This window comes from Artibeus jamaicensis, unplaced genomic scaffold, assembly GCF_021234435.1.
Source record: "Artibeus jamaicensis isolate MK-2021 breed Jamaican fruit bat unplaced genomic scaffold, CSHL_Jam_final contig_233, whole genome shotgun sequence".
NCBI classification, from domain to species: Eukaryota; Metazoa; Chordata; class Mammalia; order Chiroptera; family Phyllostomidae; genus Artibeus; species Artibeus jamaicensis.
This window is the reverse complement of record NW_026521486.1, coordinates 61203994-61220939: the sequence shown is the minus strand read 5'-3', so window position 1 is coordinate 61220939 and position 16946 is coordinate 61203994. Positions and strand designations below refer to the sequence as shown.

Here is a 16946-nt window from a genome sequence, read left to right as displayed (position 1 = left end):
AGTTAGTTTTAGAGGGAGGAAAAGAGAAAGAGAGGGATAGAAAAATTGATGAGAGAAAACATTGACTGGTTGCGTCTCCTTTGTACTCCAAGGAGACCAAACCCACAACCCAGGCATATGCCCTGACCAGGCATTGAACTGGTGACCTTTTGCCTTGCAGGATACAGCCTAACCAACAGAGCCATACCAGTCAGGGTGAAGTATTTACTACTTTTAATCTACAAGATGCCTCAATGTTTATTTTTTCTTTTTAATTGCTCAAATTTTATTCAACACTAATGCTGCTTCTAAAGAAGTAGCCAGAATAAACAGGATGAAAATACAACATGGTATTGAGAAATGTTGGACAAAATTTTTATCCTACGTTACTGTGACTCTTCACCAAAAAGTTTCACAGCAAGAGCATCTGTTTCATTTTTCTGTGTATAACTTAAACAGGTAAGGAACAGTCATGTGATTCAAATAAACAACATACATATGGTTGATAATTATTTTTAACTCTATGCAAAAAGGCACATTGCTAAATCATATACTAAAAGTCATGGGAACATTTTACTTTATGCATGATGGACAGGGTCTCAAAGTTAGAAGTTTTGAATTGTAGTCCCAGTTCTGCAATTAATTCATTATATCAATATTTTACATTTTTGTGTTGCTCATAGCCTACAAAACCTTTTCATTTTCTCACTTATTCTTTACACTAAGCCCATAAGCAATCATTATGATCCAAATTCTATAAATAAACCTATAAATGAGAAGACTAAGCCTCTAAACATTTTCAATCAATTGGCCTGTGTGAGAGATACTTAGGTCTGAAATCCAAAACTACTCCTAGGTTGTCTGACTCCAAGTTCATTGTTCTTTCCATCCTCCCATGATGCTTCACGTGGTAGATTGTACTGCACAGGATGAGTCATTTAACTTTTTTTCTTTTAGTTTCTTCATCTCTAAAATGAGGAAGTAAGAATACTTGATCATTAAGATCCCTTACAAATCCAAAACTTTCTGAAAGCCCTTCTTATCGCATTCATCATTGTACTTTTTATTATAGTTACTTATACACTTGCTTTATTTCTCCCTTTATACTCTGTGCTCCTTGAGACAAGGATCTGTGTCATGTAGAAATTTGTATTTCTCTAGCTCCTAGCTTATTGCTGAATGTGTTGAATAACTAGTAAACTGCCCCCATATGTTACAAAATAGTATTAGGAAGACTTTATGGTGACACATAATCAAGAAATATGTTAGGGATAGGACTCCTGTGAGATTATCTCAAAATAGAAGAGAAAGCCCTGGCAAGGTTAGAATATTGTCCAGATATGTCAAGGTTTGGGGTTTGATCCCCAGTCAGGGCACATGCAAGAATCAACCAATGAATGCATCAATAAGTGGAATAAGAAATTCCACTCTCTCCATCTCAGAACAATAAACAACATTTAAAAATAAGAAAAAATGGACTTCTGCCAAGATGGAGGCATAGGTGAAAACGCTGTGCTTTCTCACACAACCAAGTTTAGAGACAACAAAATATTAGCAACAGAAAACACAGCCAGAACACAGAAAATTGAACTTTTCGGAAGTCCAATAACAACGAATGCTTCAGCCTGACTGGTAAGAGGGGCAAAACCAGCAGCTGGTAGAGCGGGGTTGCACAGGAAAACTTGGTCAGACGGACTCAGGCACGCAGATCCCAGGCATGGGGTTGCAAAGGGCAGACCCAGTGAGCAACCTAGTGAGTGCAACCCAGTGAGCAACTGGCAGATCCGACGAGGGTGAAGGGCACCGGGTTGACTGTGGTGGTGCATTCCTGCGCAGATAGACCAGCAAGGGAATGGGTCCCAGGGACGGGAGGCAGCAGAGACGGCTGCCATTTCCCGGCTCTGACCCCGCCCCCACATACAGCATCACAACCCAGCAACCCTGCCCTGGAGGCCCCACCCTGTCCCTAAGGCTCCGTTCCTCATACTTAATGGGTGCGAACAAACCAAAAATGGCTCAAGAAGATCTCAAAGCCCCAGAGCCCATAAATCTAAGTGACAAAGAAATAGCAAAACTTTCAAATGCACAGTTCATAACACTGGTGATCAGGATGCTTACAGAACTGGTTGATTTTAGTCACAAATTAGAGGAACATATGAAGACTAAACTAATTGAAATGAAGGGAAATGCACAGGAAACCAATAGTAATTGAAAGGAAACTGGGACTCAAATCAATGGAGTGGACCAGAAAAAAGATAAAAATGACCAACCAGAAAAGAATGAAGAAACAAGAATTCAAAAAAATGAGGAGAGACTTAGGAACCTCCAGGACATCTTTAAATGCTCCAACATCTGAATTATAGGGGTACCAGAATGGGGAAAGGAACAGCCACCAGTGGAAACCTTATTTGAACAAATAATAAAGAAGAATTACCCAATCTGGCAAAGGAAATAGACTTCCAGGAAATCCAGGAAGCTCAGAGAGTCCCAAAGAAGTTGGACCCAAGAAGAAACACACCAAGGCACATCATCATTACATTAGCCAAGATTCAAATGAAGGAGAGAATCCTAGAAGCAGCAAGAGATAAGGGGAAAGTCACCTACAAAGGAGTTCCCATCAGACTGTCAGCTGATTTCTCAAAAGAGACTCTTATAGGCAAGAAGGGGCTGGAAAGAGGTATTCCAAGTCATGAAATCCAAAGACCTACATCCAAGATTGCTCTACCCAGCAAAACTTTCATTTAGAATGGAAGGACAGATAAAGTGCTTCTCAGATAAGATCAAATTCAAGGAATTCATCATCATCAAGCCCTTATTATATGAAATGTTAAAGGGACTTATCTAAGAAAAAGAAGATAAAAAAGATGAACAGTGAAAGGACAACAAACGCACAGTTATTAACAACCACACCTAAAACAAAAGCAAACTAAGAGGACAGCTAGATCAGGAGCAGAACCATAGAAATGGAGATCACATGGAGGGTTAGCAACAGGGGAGTGGGAGAAAGAGAAGTGGGGAGAAGGTACAGAAAATAAGTAGCATAGAAGTAGGTAGAAAATAGATGGGGGGAGGACAAGAATAGTATGGGAAATATAGAATCTAAAGAACTTGAGACATGTGGTCATAAACTAAAGGGGGGGAATGGTAGGGGTGGGGGTGCAGGGTGGAGGGGAATGAACAGGGGAATAGAACAACTGTAATGGCATAATCAATAAAATAAAAATAAAAAAATAATAAATAAAAATTTAAAAATAAAAATAAGAAAAAATGCTTGTCTAAGTTGAGCAGGAAGTTTAGAGAATACACTTCCAAAGAAGCTCCTGGTGCAGGCTGCTCTACAGATTTGGTCTTACTAAAGCAACAAAAAGCATTTTAATGTCAATGATTTCCTGTCCTACATCCTATAACCAATAATATAAACAAAGAGATCTGAACTCCTCAGTTTATGATTATTTCTTCTTTTCAATGTAATCATTTCTTTAAATGTCCTTTTATCTGAGGTAAGAGAACTTCATATGAAAAACACATAGAGAATCACCAGGTTTGTGTTTTATAGTATTTTCAGACTTTGGTGTATGTGTCCTTCAAAGTCTCCTGGCTGTTCTTCCCAGAAGCTTCAGCACAGACAGAGAGGATAGCAGAGAGAGCCGCTGTTAGTGTTTGTTGATAGGATTGAGAATTTGTTCCTGACCTCTGCTGCTTGCCTCTCTATGAGAACATTTTCTGCCCATCCACATAAGAGAAATGTTTTTGATTGGTCTGTAGCATTTCATTGTTCATTTGGCCCCTGAAGAATGGGTCCACATGAACAGCGATCCTCCTTGGGTTTCCCTCCCTGCTACAGGCCTCAAAATTCTCTACAGACATAGCTGGGAATATCTTAGGCTCATCTCCTTCATTCCCCCTTTTTTTGGGAAATCACTGTCCTTTGTTGCCTGATGTCCATTATCATGATACCCTCATTTCAGTTTATGTTCAGTTGTTCCGGTTTACAGGGTAAATCTAATTGCTGTTATTCCATCTTGACAAGGAGCAGAAGTCTCAGTGAAAGGTGGTGTAATACTGTAATCTCTCTCTATTTATGCATTTGAAAATTTCCCAAATACAATGTCTGGTAGTACAGAAGGTTTTTGAAGGAAAACAGTGGTATGTAATGGGAATTTTATTTGGTTGTATTGTCCATAAATTATAAAAATTCTGTCCTTTTACCCATCCCCCAAGAATTCTTTAGTAAGCCTACTAATATGACTAAATAGTCATAACTAATTTCTGTTTAAACATACAAAAAATTAGAGTAATATCATAAACACTCCTCAAAAGGAGTGTTAATGATATTACTCTACCCTCCTCAAATAACTACCATTTTGGCATCTGAATTTGATATTTGTGGTGGACTCTGGCCAGCAAAGTCTGCCTGTTGTGGCTGACATTGAGAATGAATGCACAGGCGACAATAATCCTGTGGAGAAAAAGGGAACAGGCATGATTACTCTCTCAAGGGGAGAGTGCCTATGGTGCCTCAGCCACTCCCTCAAGAGTGGAGTGCCCTGACCCTTGCCTAGACAGGCTTTTATTGTTTTCCCGGGGTCTTACATCAGAGAAAGATTTATTACCTATTACACAGAATATTATTGTCTACATTTCAGATACAATCAAGAAAATGAAAATAACATGCAGAGGGGAATGGCGATGAGCCGATTAGCTCTGTCCTTGGGCAAATTCACACAAGCTTTGGATATTACCTTGAAGATAGACAATACACACATTTGTTGTTTTAGATCAGGGTGATGGAGTTTTAGCAAGAGCAAGCCATAACAGTCTGTATGCATTTTCTAGGCCTGATTCCCACGGGAAAACTCAGTTTGAAGGTCTGGCTCCTGCCCACCACTTCGCTTCTGTAGGTTTTCCATACAGAGCTGAGTCACATTTGCCAGACCTAAACAAACAGGTCCCTTACAGATATTTATCACCGTTATAAATCATTTAATTTCTGTCTTTCTCTGTCTCTCTCTTCATATATATTTATGCCTATATCCATCTATATCTATAGCTATAGAGATAGCTATATAGAGAGTCTGATCTATAGAGATATAGATATAGACAGATACAGGTATAGCTATATATGAGGTCTGTCCAGAAAAAGTCCAGCCATTATTAATATAATAAGAATGGTTTGCGCGACATCAATATAATCTGGCAGCCAAGAAGAGTGGACTGGAATGCACATGTGTGAACAGTGATGACTTCACTGTACTAGTCAGTGGGGGCAGTAGACACCATTGAGTGAGCATGTGTACTATGTGGCCATCATATTCAAAATGACTGAGCAAGTACAGCAATGAATCTACATCAAAATTTTGTATTAAGCTTGAATATTCCTCTGTATTAAATATTTAGATTATTCAGAAGGCCACAGTTATGAGCAATTGGTGATTGACAGCTTTATCACAACAATGTACCTGCTCACGCATCACGTCTCATGCAGAGTTTTTGGTGAAACATCAAGAGACCCAAGTGGCTCAGGCCCCTATAGCCCAGATATGACACCCTACAACTCCTGGATTTTCCCAAAACTAAAATCATGTTTGAAAGAGAAGAGATTTCAGACTTTCAGTGAGATTCAGGAAAATATGACAGGGCGGTTGATGGTGATTGGGAGAACTGGTGAGGTCTCAAGGTGCCTAGTTTCAAGGGGACTGAGGCATCACTATCCTATGTATAATCTTTCTTGTATCTTGTATCTTCTTCAAGCAATGTCTCTACTTTTCATATTACCTGGCTGGATATCTTCTGGACAGACTTATATATGTACTATATATGTACTATATGTGTACTATATATACTATACATGTACTCATATATACTATATATGTAAACATAATATATAAAAGATGTCTAAGCTATTTAAAAATTTAAATATGATATACATTCATTTTCTATATTTTTTCTACATTTTTGTTCAACACTTTCTTTGTGAGATGTAGACATATGTAAGTCTAGGTCAATCATTTTCACTGTATCCAATCAGTGAATTGCATGTTTACTTTTTAGTTGGTCATGAATATTTTGTCAAATCTCTTATTAGGACTACTTGATTTGTTCATAAAATATTTATTGAGTGCTTACTCTGGGCCAAACATTGTTCTAAGTGATACAGATACTACGATGAACAAAGCAGACATCACAGACCTTACATTTTAGCTCAGAAGAGAAAATAGACATTAAACAAGTAACACATAATATGTCAGTGATAGGAGCTAAGAAGAAACAAATTAAGTTAAATAGGATAGAGAGTAAAGATAACAGGTAGATGATACTGTTTTATATGGGTGTTTAGGAAGACATTTCTGATAAAGTGACATATGAACAGGTATCTGGAGGAAGTGGGGAAGTAAATCAGGTCGATATCTAAGGGAGAAGGGAATGGCAAGAGCAAAAATCAAGTTTGGGAATGTGCATGGTGGGATCATGCTTGGAACAGAAAGGAGGCCGGTATAGCTGGTGTAGGGAGCAGGGATGAAGTCTGACAGTGGTGAAGGAGTACAGATCTTGGAGGGTCTTTTAGGCCATGGTAAGGCCATGGATTTCACTCTGACTGAGATAGGAAGCCATTGTAGGGTTTTGAGGAGAAGAGCAATGTGATCTAGTTTAAATCATGGTGTTGACAATAGACTTTAGGAGAATTGGGAAAGAAAAGAGACAAGTAAGAGGCTATTGCAAAAGCTAAGTAAAAAGATCATAATTTGGAATAGAGTGCTAGTGGGAGGAAGTGAGCAGCATTTGGATTCTGAATATATCCTATAGGTAGAGCCAAGCAGGATTTGCTAACAAATTGCATGAGATAAAAGAGTCAAAAATGACTCTAACGTTTTGGGGCTGAGTATCCAGAAGAAATGAGTTGTTATTTCCTAAGATGTAGCAGCCTTGGGATTATAGTAAGCTTTGGGGAGAGTTAAAAGATTTGTTTGGATAAGTTATATTGGGAACTGGTAAGGAAAGGAGACTGGTAAGCAGCTGTATACACCAGTCTGGAGTTCAAAGGAGAAGCCCTGGGCTCAAGTTCTCAGTGAGAGCATCAGCAGCAGATAGATAAGATTTAAAGCCAGGGAAATTAAGCAGGTTAGAAAGAAGAAAAGATGAGAAATGAGCCTTGAAGAACAATGATGGAGACTAAAAATAAGCTGATGGTAAGATGGAGTAAAACCAAGAGAGTGATTATCTTGGAAGCTACTGAGCCAAATGTTGGACGATTCCCTCAATCATACACTCTCCCTGAGGATAAGAACTCTTCCCATGAAGGCCTATGGCTGAATATTTCTGAAAAGTTAAGGAATTTAAATGTATGCCTATAAGTTGAGAAGTAATAAAATTTTTCTGAGTTGCATTATGGTAGTAGGATTATAATAATATAATATGAACTTTATAATCATCTTAAACAATTATGTTTTTATCAAAAATGATCTTCATTTAAAACTTTTGAGTTAATGTCTCAACCTGCCATTCTTTTCTATTGTGCACATTAGTTTAGATTCTTGTTAGCATTTTGATAGTTCAATGTAAAAGTCTAATTGGTGCATTTTTTTTCTCATGGAAAGAAGACATAACTGACTGCTCATACCTGCATCTCTCAAACCTCACACAGAAAGATGAACTATTTTTATTTATGAAAGATGTGTTATTACTAGTAAAGTCTTTAATACCCCTTGGCTTGGGTGGGAATATGAGTTATGAAACTCATATTCAGTAACTAGAATTTTTTTTCTAGTTTAGCTCAAGTCATTCTTTAATGACTTGAACTAAATCATATTGATTTCCATTTCGTGTTTCGGGACTTGTTTAAAGCCTTTGGCTCTTATAGGCACTGCACTTCTGATCCTGTTTGAAATGCAGTATGAGTATCATAAAAGCCACCAGACATGTACCTTAATGAAGACATGTACCTTAATGTGCGAATAAGATGTGTTGCTCTTGAGTGTAGGCCAGCATGACAGATTTTTAAAGACTCAAAATGGTGAGAGGGATCTTAGAATGTATGTAGGCAAATCCTATTGTTTTTCAGGTTAAGCATATGAATCTTATCAGGCTATATTATTTATCCCAGGTGCCTCAACCAGGGAGAAAATCAGGCTTTAGAACCCAAGTATCCTACCTTCCAGATCATCTCTTTGTACTAGGGAGCTATATCATTTAAAAGAAAGAAGTATCATCAGGATAAGAGAAGTTAATCTGATTGTAACTTGACTTAGGGTCTCTGGCCATTTTCCTGGCTTCATGTCAATACTCCTTTCATGTAATACTTTTGTGATCTCACTGAACTCGAAAATAACACTACTACATGGCAGATGCAAATATCATCATTCTCATTTTATATAGGTGATAAAATCGAGGCATAGATTTTCAGTTATTTCTCCAATTTCACAGAACTAGTAAATAGGACAGTACCCAGGTCTTCCAAATTCTATTTAATGTCTTTCTACAATTAGTCATATCAGGAGAAATATTTAAATGATCTAACAAAATAATCTCAGAGGGAAAAAAAACCCACTTTTGTGTTGCACACCAGTTGGAAGACAAAAGGGACAAGCTGATGACGGGAAATGGAATGTTTGAAAAAATAGTAACTAACAGTGTTGCCATAGTAGCAAAACTGAGCAATTACAGGCATTGATGCAAATTTCTTTGAACAAAAAGAATCAAATTCTATGAAAGAAGAAAAATTTTGGTCAGTTCTTAACATAGTTTCAAAACACCAACTGCACAAATGCAAGGATGAGTAGATTTGAATTGACATCAGTTTGGGGGTGAGATGTGAGAATTTTTGTTCACTGAATGCAGAATGGGATCCAATGTTGTGACATGGCTGCCTTAAAAGCTAATGCACTCCCAGGCTGCACTGATAGAAGATGGATGGAGTCAACTTCCCTGATTATTTAAGAGTTGGATCTTTATATTCACATCTTGGTGCCACATTTTAAGAAGATATTAAAAAACTAAGTTTCATATAGAAAGATGACCAGAATGCAAGTCTGGGAGCCATTTCTTCAGACGAACTTTTGAAGAAATTAGGGTATTAGAAGAAATTAGGGTATTAATTTGAAAATTGGGAGAATTACATGTTCTTTAAATTTATTTATGCACTCGACAAAAATTTATTGAGTGCCCAATAGGGTTTAGTTGGCTACAAGGAACTTGCCAAGTACCTGAATGCGTTGTTTGGGGAGCCATGTGAAGGATCTTAGGTAGAGGAGTGAAAGTATCTTACATGTGTTCAAGCATCATTCTGGGACCTACAGTAAGAACAGGCTGTTTGGAGGTGTGGCAAGCGTGGAAGCGTGGAGACAAGTCAAGAGGTTATTACGACGATTCAGGAAAGGGCAGACATTGTATGAGCCAGGGTGGTAGCAGTGCAGGAAAAAAGAAATGATTGGAATTTGGATATATTTTGAATTTGAGATATATTCATATCAGTGATGAGAAGATTATTTTTAAAAAATAGGTTAAATTTAATTTAATCTCTGTGTTTTCAGAGGATAGCAATAGAATTCATGGATGGTGTTGGAAGGGGGAATGTGAGCAGGAAGAAGAATATGCCAGTTGGTAGATCTTTCTTTCTTTAAAAAAAAAAAAGATTACATTTATTTATTTTTAGAGAGAGGGTAAAGGAAGGAGAAGGAGAGGTAGAGAAACATCAACTGTGTGGCTGCCTCTCTTACACCCGCTACGGGGTACCTGGCCCAAAACCCAGGCATGTGCCCTGACTGGAAATTGAACCGGCAACCCTTTGGTTCACAGGTCCTTGCTCAGTCCACCGAGCTACACCAGCCAGAGTGAATTGGTAGATCTTTCAGTGGTAGAGAGAGGAAGTGGGTGAGGGTAGGAAAAGCTGGAACATGCCTCTCTCCCTCTAATATCATATCATTTTGACTCAGTGTCAGAGAGGGAGAAAAAGTTTATAACTATTAGAAATATTATAGAATTTCAAAAACTTTATAAAATTAGCAATATAAATTATAAAACATAAAACCTATTATATTTGTTATACAATTATGTAAAAACAACACATTTTTTAAAAAATATAAAAGGAGGCCCTTGCCAGTGTGGCTCAGTTGGCATCATCTCACAAACTGTAAGGTTTGCAAATTCAATTCCTGGTCAGGGTACATACTTGGGCTGTGGTTCAATTCCCAGTCAGCGCTACGTAGAGAAGGCAGCCAACTGATGTTTCTCACATTGATGTTTCTCCTCCTCTTTCTCCCTCCCATCCCCTCTCTCTAAAATCAAAAATTAAAAATAAATTATATATATGGAATATAAAGAAAGACTATGACACAGCACTTGCTTGAGGAGTCACTTAGAATTACGAATTCCAAGCAGTTTGAATGACCACCACAACCTCAGGTCCCCATTCATCCTATAATCATTTCTTGTACTTTACAACTATGAAACATAAAAAGCAATAAGAAAGTGAACAGCAAGGCTAAATATGGACAAATATTCCTACCTGGAAATGGTCTGATGGGAAAGTAACTGAAATTGAACTTGGAGGACATAAAAACCATACCTATGGCACTTGGAGAAGAATTGGAATGTGGGCTGAAAGCAAGACTAACATAAAAGCAAAGTGGGCTGATTTTTGACACTTCATGAGTATTCTTAGTAATTGATAAAATAATTTGGTGCTACAATATAATCATGAGTTCATGATTTAATCAGTAATCATAAGTTAAGCCTCATCACTGTTGTTATACATTAGTATATAAACAGAATTATGTTGTTGATGTGAAAGATAGTTAATGTTCTGATAATCAGAGAAATAAAATAGCCGAGTCTGTGAAATAATGAACTCCCTGTCACTCTAACTGTTCAAGCAAGAGTTAGGTAACCATTAGTCAGTAACATTGGTGGGGGGAGGTATTTCTAAATTAGATGACCACTTGGCTCAATGACTTGACTGACAACTTACATTTCTTAATAGTATATAAAGAAAACACATTTAAAGCCACATATCCATGTTTCGCTATATAGTTACTAAATACTTTATGAAGTAGCTCTGCCTTTTCTTTGCCTCGAAATTATTCTTTTAAATTTTAAACTCCCTTCCTTATTCCCCTGTCTTTATATCTCTCTGTCATTGCTGAGATAGCTGTACTTGAGCTAAAGGTATAGTCTTGTCCTGCATTTTGGGATCAAATTTGTTCCCAGACTAGGAAACAAGGGGTGCCACAAGAACCCTAGGACAGAGGTTTACCAAGTCAACACAGACTGTGTCGCAGCACAGCTTGTCATGATGTCGGTATTCTGGTCCCCTGATAACTAGGGTCGTGTGCTGTTTTTTTTGTGATGAAGACTTTGTCTGGCACACCTATCTTCCCAAAGAGTTAAGTTCTTGTCCCTGAACTGCCTCTCTACTTTTGTCAATTAAGTCTTCTGTTAAATGTCTGTCTTGACTGTATCCTTCAGTGTTCGCTGCTGGAAATAAATACTATTTGAAGTATTTTAAGCAGAAAAAAAATTAATCCATGTAACTAGATCATTACAAAAATCCCTGGAAGGGCTGGAAGATTGGGTTATAAACTAAGGTCCAGGAATGACTCCCAAATGCCATGAAAAACTGACCTGCCAGGGAAGTTACCTCCTCTGCCATGAACAGGAAGGTAGGGAATCAGGAGTTTGCCACTAGAACTGTTCGCATTAAAAACACACTAACAAACCTGGTTGGTCTGGCTCAGTGTTGGGCATCGTTCCACAAAGCAAGAGGTTGCCAGTTCAATTCCTGGTCAGGACACATGCCTGCGTTGTAAGTTCAGTCCTTGATGGAAGGTGTGCAAAAGGCAATGGATGGATGTTTCTCTTGCACAAAAAACATGGTACCTGTAATCCAGAGGTCAGAAAGCCGATGCTACTGTCACTGCAACTGCCTCTTGAAATCCTGGAGACTGGAGGAAACCCACACACAGTTCCACAGCTGAGTTTGTCATCAGTAAACAGACTCTGCAGTAAGAAAGCCTCCACTTTAACTCTATCTTCTCAAATGCAACTAGGTGCATCTAGTTGGTGGAACTGAATCAAATGTAGAACTGTTGGCAAGGAAGCCTGGGAAATTTAGTATTTAGCTTTTCCATCTACTTCAGTTCAGAAAGTCAGACTAAAAGGAAGTGCCAGTAAATGCCGAGTGCCATGTTCAATACACCATGCCCACAATTGTACTGGAAGTCCCAACCAGTGTAATCAAAGCAAGAAAAATAATAAAACTCACACAGTCAGAAAAAAGGAAGGAAGGAGCAAAACTGTTCTTATTCACAGATCATATGATTTGTACAAGGAAAATTAGCAGAAACCTACAAAAAAACTTCTGGAAAAAATTAAGTATGTATATCAAGGTCCCAGACATAAAGTCAATATAAAGAAGTTCAATTGTATTTCTCTATATGAGCAGTGGTAAATTTAAATTTTTTAAATACCATTTATAATAACATTTAGAAAATATGAAATACTCAGGGATGGATTTTATAAAGTATGCATAAGATTTATGCACTGAAAACTATAAAATATTGCTGAGAGAACTGAAAGAAGACCTACCTAAATGAAGAGATACATCACATTCACAAATTAAATGACTTACTCTTAAGATGTACATCCTCCTCAAATTGATGTTTAAATTCAATGCAAGTTCAATCAAAATCTCAGCAAGTTTTTCAAAAAGACATTAATAATTTGAGTTTTAAATTTATATGGAAATGCAAAGGACCTGCATAGTCAAGACATTGTTAAAAGAAACACCACAAACTTGGATGTCTTACACACTAGACTTAAAGACTCTTTTGGGTTCCTGGACCCAGTTTGAAAGTGCATGTGTGTTTGGGCAAGGCGTGGTTCCCTCACAAACCAAGCAATTCTCTGGCATCAACAGGGTGTCTGAACATTCAGCTCAATTCTGACACTATCTACCTGGACACCCACACCTTGTACTACAGACCAACTGGCTATATAGATCAAAGGTTCCTGCAATCTCCTTCTTGGTTTTGATTCATTTTCTTGGGCTATTCACAGAACTTAGAAATACATTTTACTTACCAGATTTCCAGTTTATTATAACAGAATATAATGTTTGCTGCTAGTGAGGGATGGAGAGAGAATGACAGCAAAGGAACGTGAGTGAATTTTCTTGGGTGATGGAAATTTTATTTAGTAGTTATATTTTTGTAAAAACTTACTGCTCTGACCAGGTTGCTCAGTTGATTGGAGCATTGTCCTGTGTGCCAAAAGGTTGCTGGTCAATTTCTGGTCAGGGCACATAACTAGGTAAAGGGTTCAGTCTCAGTTCAGGCGTGTATGGGAGGCAACCAATCGATGTTTTTCTCTCACATTGATGTTTCTCTCTCTCCCCCCTTCCTCTCTCTCTAAAGTCAATAAATATATCCTTAGGTGAGGATTAAAAAATCTTATTAACAGTCAGTTTTTAAATAATTTACATATTAAAATCTGCCCACTTAAAAGGGTATATTTTATTATATGTAAATTATATCTCAATCAAGTTGATTTAAACTGTAAAATCCCAAACTATCCAATATATGTAGCCCTGTTCATAAAACTAATTCCCAGTTTATACTTTCTCCCAGGAGCATGTAACTATGTCTTTTATTGTTGTTGTTTTCAATACTGATAATAACACTAGAGAGGATTAACCCTTTTAAATTTTGTTCCATTTCTTTATGCTAAAACAGGTATCTAGCTGACTTGCATTTCCCAGTACTAGTGGCTTATCTGAAATGCTAATTTTTTTCTTCTTCTTCTTTTATTTTTTTATTTTATTATTGTTCAAGTACAGTTGCCTTTTTCCCCCATCTCTCCCCACGCCCCAGCCATCCCCACCTCCTTCTTCTGATTCCACCCCACCTTGGAAATGCTAATTTTTAAAGGGGCAAACAGAGGGAAATAAAGCAATACATAAGACTTAAAAGGAACAATGAGAGAGATAGGAACAAAACCCATTTTCACGGGAGTAAAGGGAATAACCTCTTAACTCCTAGTCAGTCAGTCTCTCTCTCTCTCTCTCCCTCCCTCCCTCCACAGTATTATTGTTTCTCTCCTCTCTTCAAGACAGAACTTTAGCAGCTATTTTTGGTTTTTCCTTACCCTGACCAACAGAATCATTTACAGGTCAGTTGCTAAGTCCTTTGTAATAGTTCTTGCATCAGCATCATTTCCCTCCTCTTCATTACTTCTGCCACTTTAATTCATTTGCCCTCTTTCTATTTTATTATAAGCAGACCAGCTAAGTCTTTACCTCTAAGTTCTCCTTCCACCCCAACCTACTCTCCTGTCTGCAGTTAATTTTCTTTTTTTTTAAATGCTCAATGATCTCTGAACTTTTTATTGTCCTCCTGCCCCTTCCAAGGTGCCCCGTTTCTGTTGCCTTTAATGATGCAGAATTTTGGCTTTATTACCTCAAGACTCCACAGTGCCGTCCACAGTCCTGCAGGTGGTGGTCTTTTAGGTAGATGTATGGAGTGGCTGTTGTCCAGGGCATCACCAAGACTGAAGTCCTCCCCTTGTTTTAGCAGGCAGTGGTAGGTGGCAAGGTCAGCCTCCAGCCTGACCTTGATGTTCAGCAGGGCCTCATACTCCTGGGCCTGGCGCTGCCCCTCTGCCCAAGTTGGGCCAGCACTGAATCCAGGTACAGCAGGATCCCGTTGAGTTGTTCCATCTGCATGGCACTGCGTGGCTCCACCCCCTCAGGCCTTTAGAATTGGCCTTCAGATTCTTCACTGAGTCCAGGTCGATCTCCAATGACTGGACTGAACATCTCAGCTCCGTGAGTGTCATCTCAGCAGCTCTTTTCTCAGCGGTCTGTGAGGTGACCACTGTGGCGTTCTCCTCCTTCTGCTGGGACCAGTACTTGTTTAGCTCCTCTGAGTTCTTCTGAGCCAGCTCATCTTACTGGACCCAGATATTTACCATGATCTTGCTGAGGTGCTGGTGGCACCCAACTTTACGGTCAGCACAGAGTTGGGGGCATCCAATTTTACAGTCAGCACAGAGTTGGCAATCTGGTTTTGTTGAACATTTGCTTCCTCCTCATGGTTCTTCTTCATTAAGAGCAGCTCCTCCTTCAAAGCCTTCATCTTTGTCTCTAGCTGCAGCTGAGTGATACTGGTGTCATCAGTGACCTTAGAGAGCCCACAGATGTCATTCTCAACACACTGGCTCATGGCCAGCTCTGTCTCTTACTTGACTCAGAAGTCAGCAGCAGCAAAATGAGCACTGTTAATCTGCAAAACAATGAGGGCATTGTCCACAGAATTTGCAAAGACCTTAGCTCTCAGGTTCTCAATGGTCTTGAAATAATGTCCCCAGTCTCTGACCTGGGGTTCCTTCTTCTCCAGGTGTTCCCTTATTCTGCTCTCTAGTCTCTGATTATCAGCCTCCAGGTTTCTCATCCTCTCCAGGAAGGAGGCCAGGTGATCATTCAGACATTGCATTGTCTCCTTGCTCTGGATGCTTCCGATGCCCACCAAACCCCCTGCCATCCCCACAGCAGCCAGGCCCCCAGATCCCCAGCTGCCCTACATACTGGGGGAATGGGACACCGAGATCTGAGAGCTCAAGTTGCTGGCTGGCCAGGCCCAGGGCTGGATGACTGCACAGAGACCAAGGTCCAGTTTGTGGAGAAGCTGGATCCAGTGCTGAAGCTCCTGTTGTTCAGGGAGGAAAGCCAGAAGCTGAGGCCCTGGTTCAAGCAGCACTGTAGTCAATTTTCCTGAAGCACATTTCTACAATGGTGCTTACAGCATCAAAAATAAGCAAGAAGCAACAACAACAACAAAATTTCAATGGGCTGCTTACTAACTAAACTCCCAATATCAGCATTCAAGATACTCCAGAAATGGGATTTGATCTGCATTTCTAGACTTATATGCCATTATTTTCTTACATCTACTCAGTCTGTACAGTGTAGTAGTTGAAAGCTTCTGTATTAACAAAAGCAACACGGAAAGCCAAATGTTTTTAAATAAGCTGTATGCAAAGAGAAACCTCTGGCACTTCATCAAATATTCAGAAAGACCCCATTCATATCCCACAGATGTTTCTGTGGTCTGGTTTTCTTGCAAAGTACATGTTTCCTTCAGGTCTACCACCATTAAAATGGTGTGTGCCTTTTCTGTGTTATTTGGAGACTTATTTAACTAGTTCATTCTCTAAACGAAGATTCATACACAGAAAATAACCTTCTGAACTGGAACAAGTCCTTGTTCTACATAGTCTAAGAAGCCTTGGTTATGCTTTCAGAATAATTTTTCTTTGTCTTACATGATACAATCTGAAATCATTGTAATTGAGGACAAACTGTGAAATATGCTATACTAATAAGGTCTGACAAAAAATTAAAAGATGACCTTTAACCATCTTACGGTCCGGTGAAAGTCAAGATAATAAATCCTGAAACTCTTTAACTTAAAGTAACAATACTTTCATTGCTAGAAGAGGCATACGAAATGCTATAGTGGCTCAAAGAAAGGACAAATCCTAACTGGTTTGTGAACCAAGGCTTTCTGATGAGGCCTTCGACAGGAAGGATAGGTAGGATTTTTATAGGCAGACATGGTTCAAAGAAGTTTCCTAGGCAGGAGGACGAAACCAGAGTTCAGAAAGTGGTCAGGGTTTTCAGGGAGGAATGAGTGTGCCAGGCTGACCGATCCATACTGTCCACAGTGGGGGCAGTTAGTGAGGTGAGTTGGACCCCTGTCACTGGAAAGCCCAGAGTGGTGGGCTGAGGGATTTAGACTCACGTCCAAAGCAAGGAGCCTGTGAGGTAGTACACAATAAATGCATGACTGGCATGATGTTTAAGGAGTGTTCACCTGTAAGAATACAAGAAGGGAGGAGACCTCAGAAACTAAAGAGGAAAAACGAGGAGTATGTCTCAATACTGGATGAAAGTAATACATTGGGAGGAGAAAGTCATG

General features: G+C 39.0%; 1 pseudogene; it reads right to left on the bottom strand.

Moving 5' to 3' along the window:
- Positions 1-14427: 14427 nt before the first annotated feature.
- Positions 14428-16583, bottom strand: LOC119042296 (keratin, type I cytoskeletal 18-like; annotated as a pseudogene).
- Between the last annotated feature and the right edge of the window lie 363 nt (positions 16584-16946).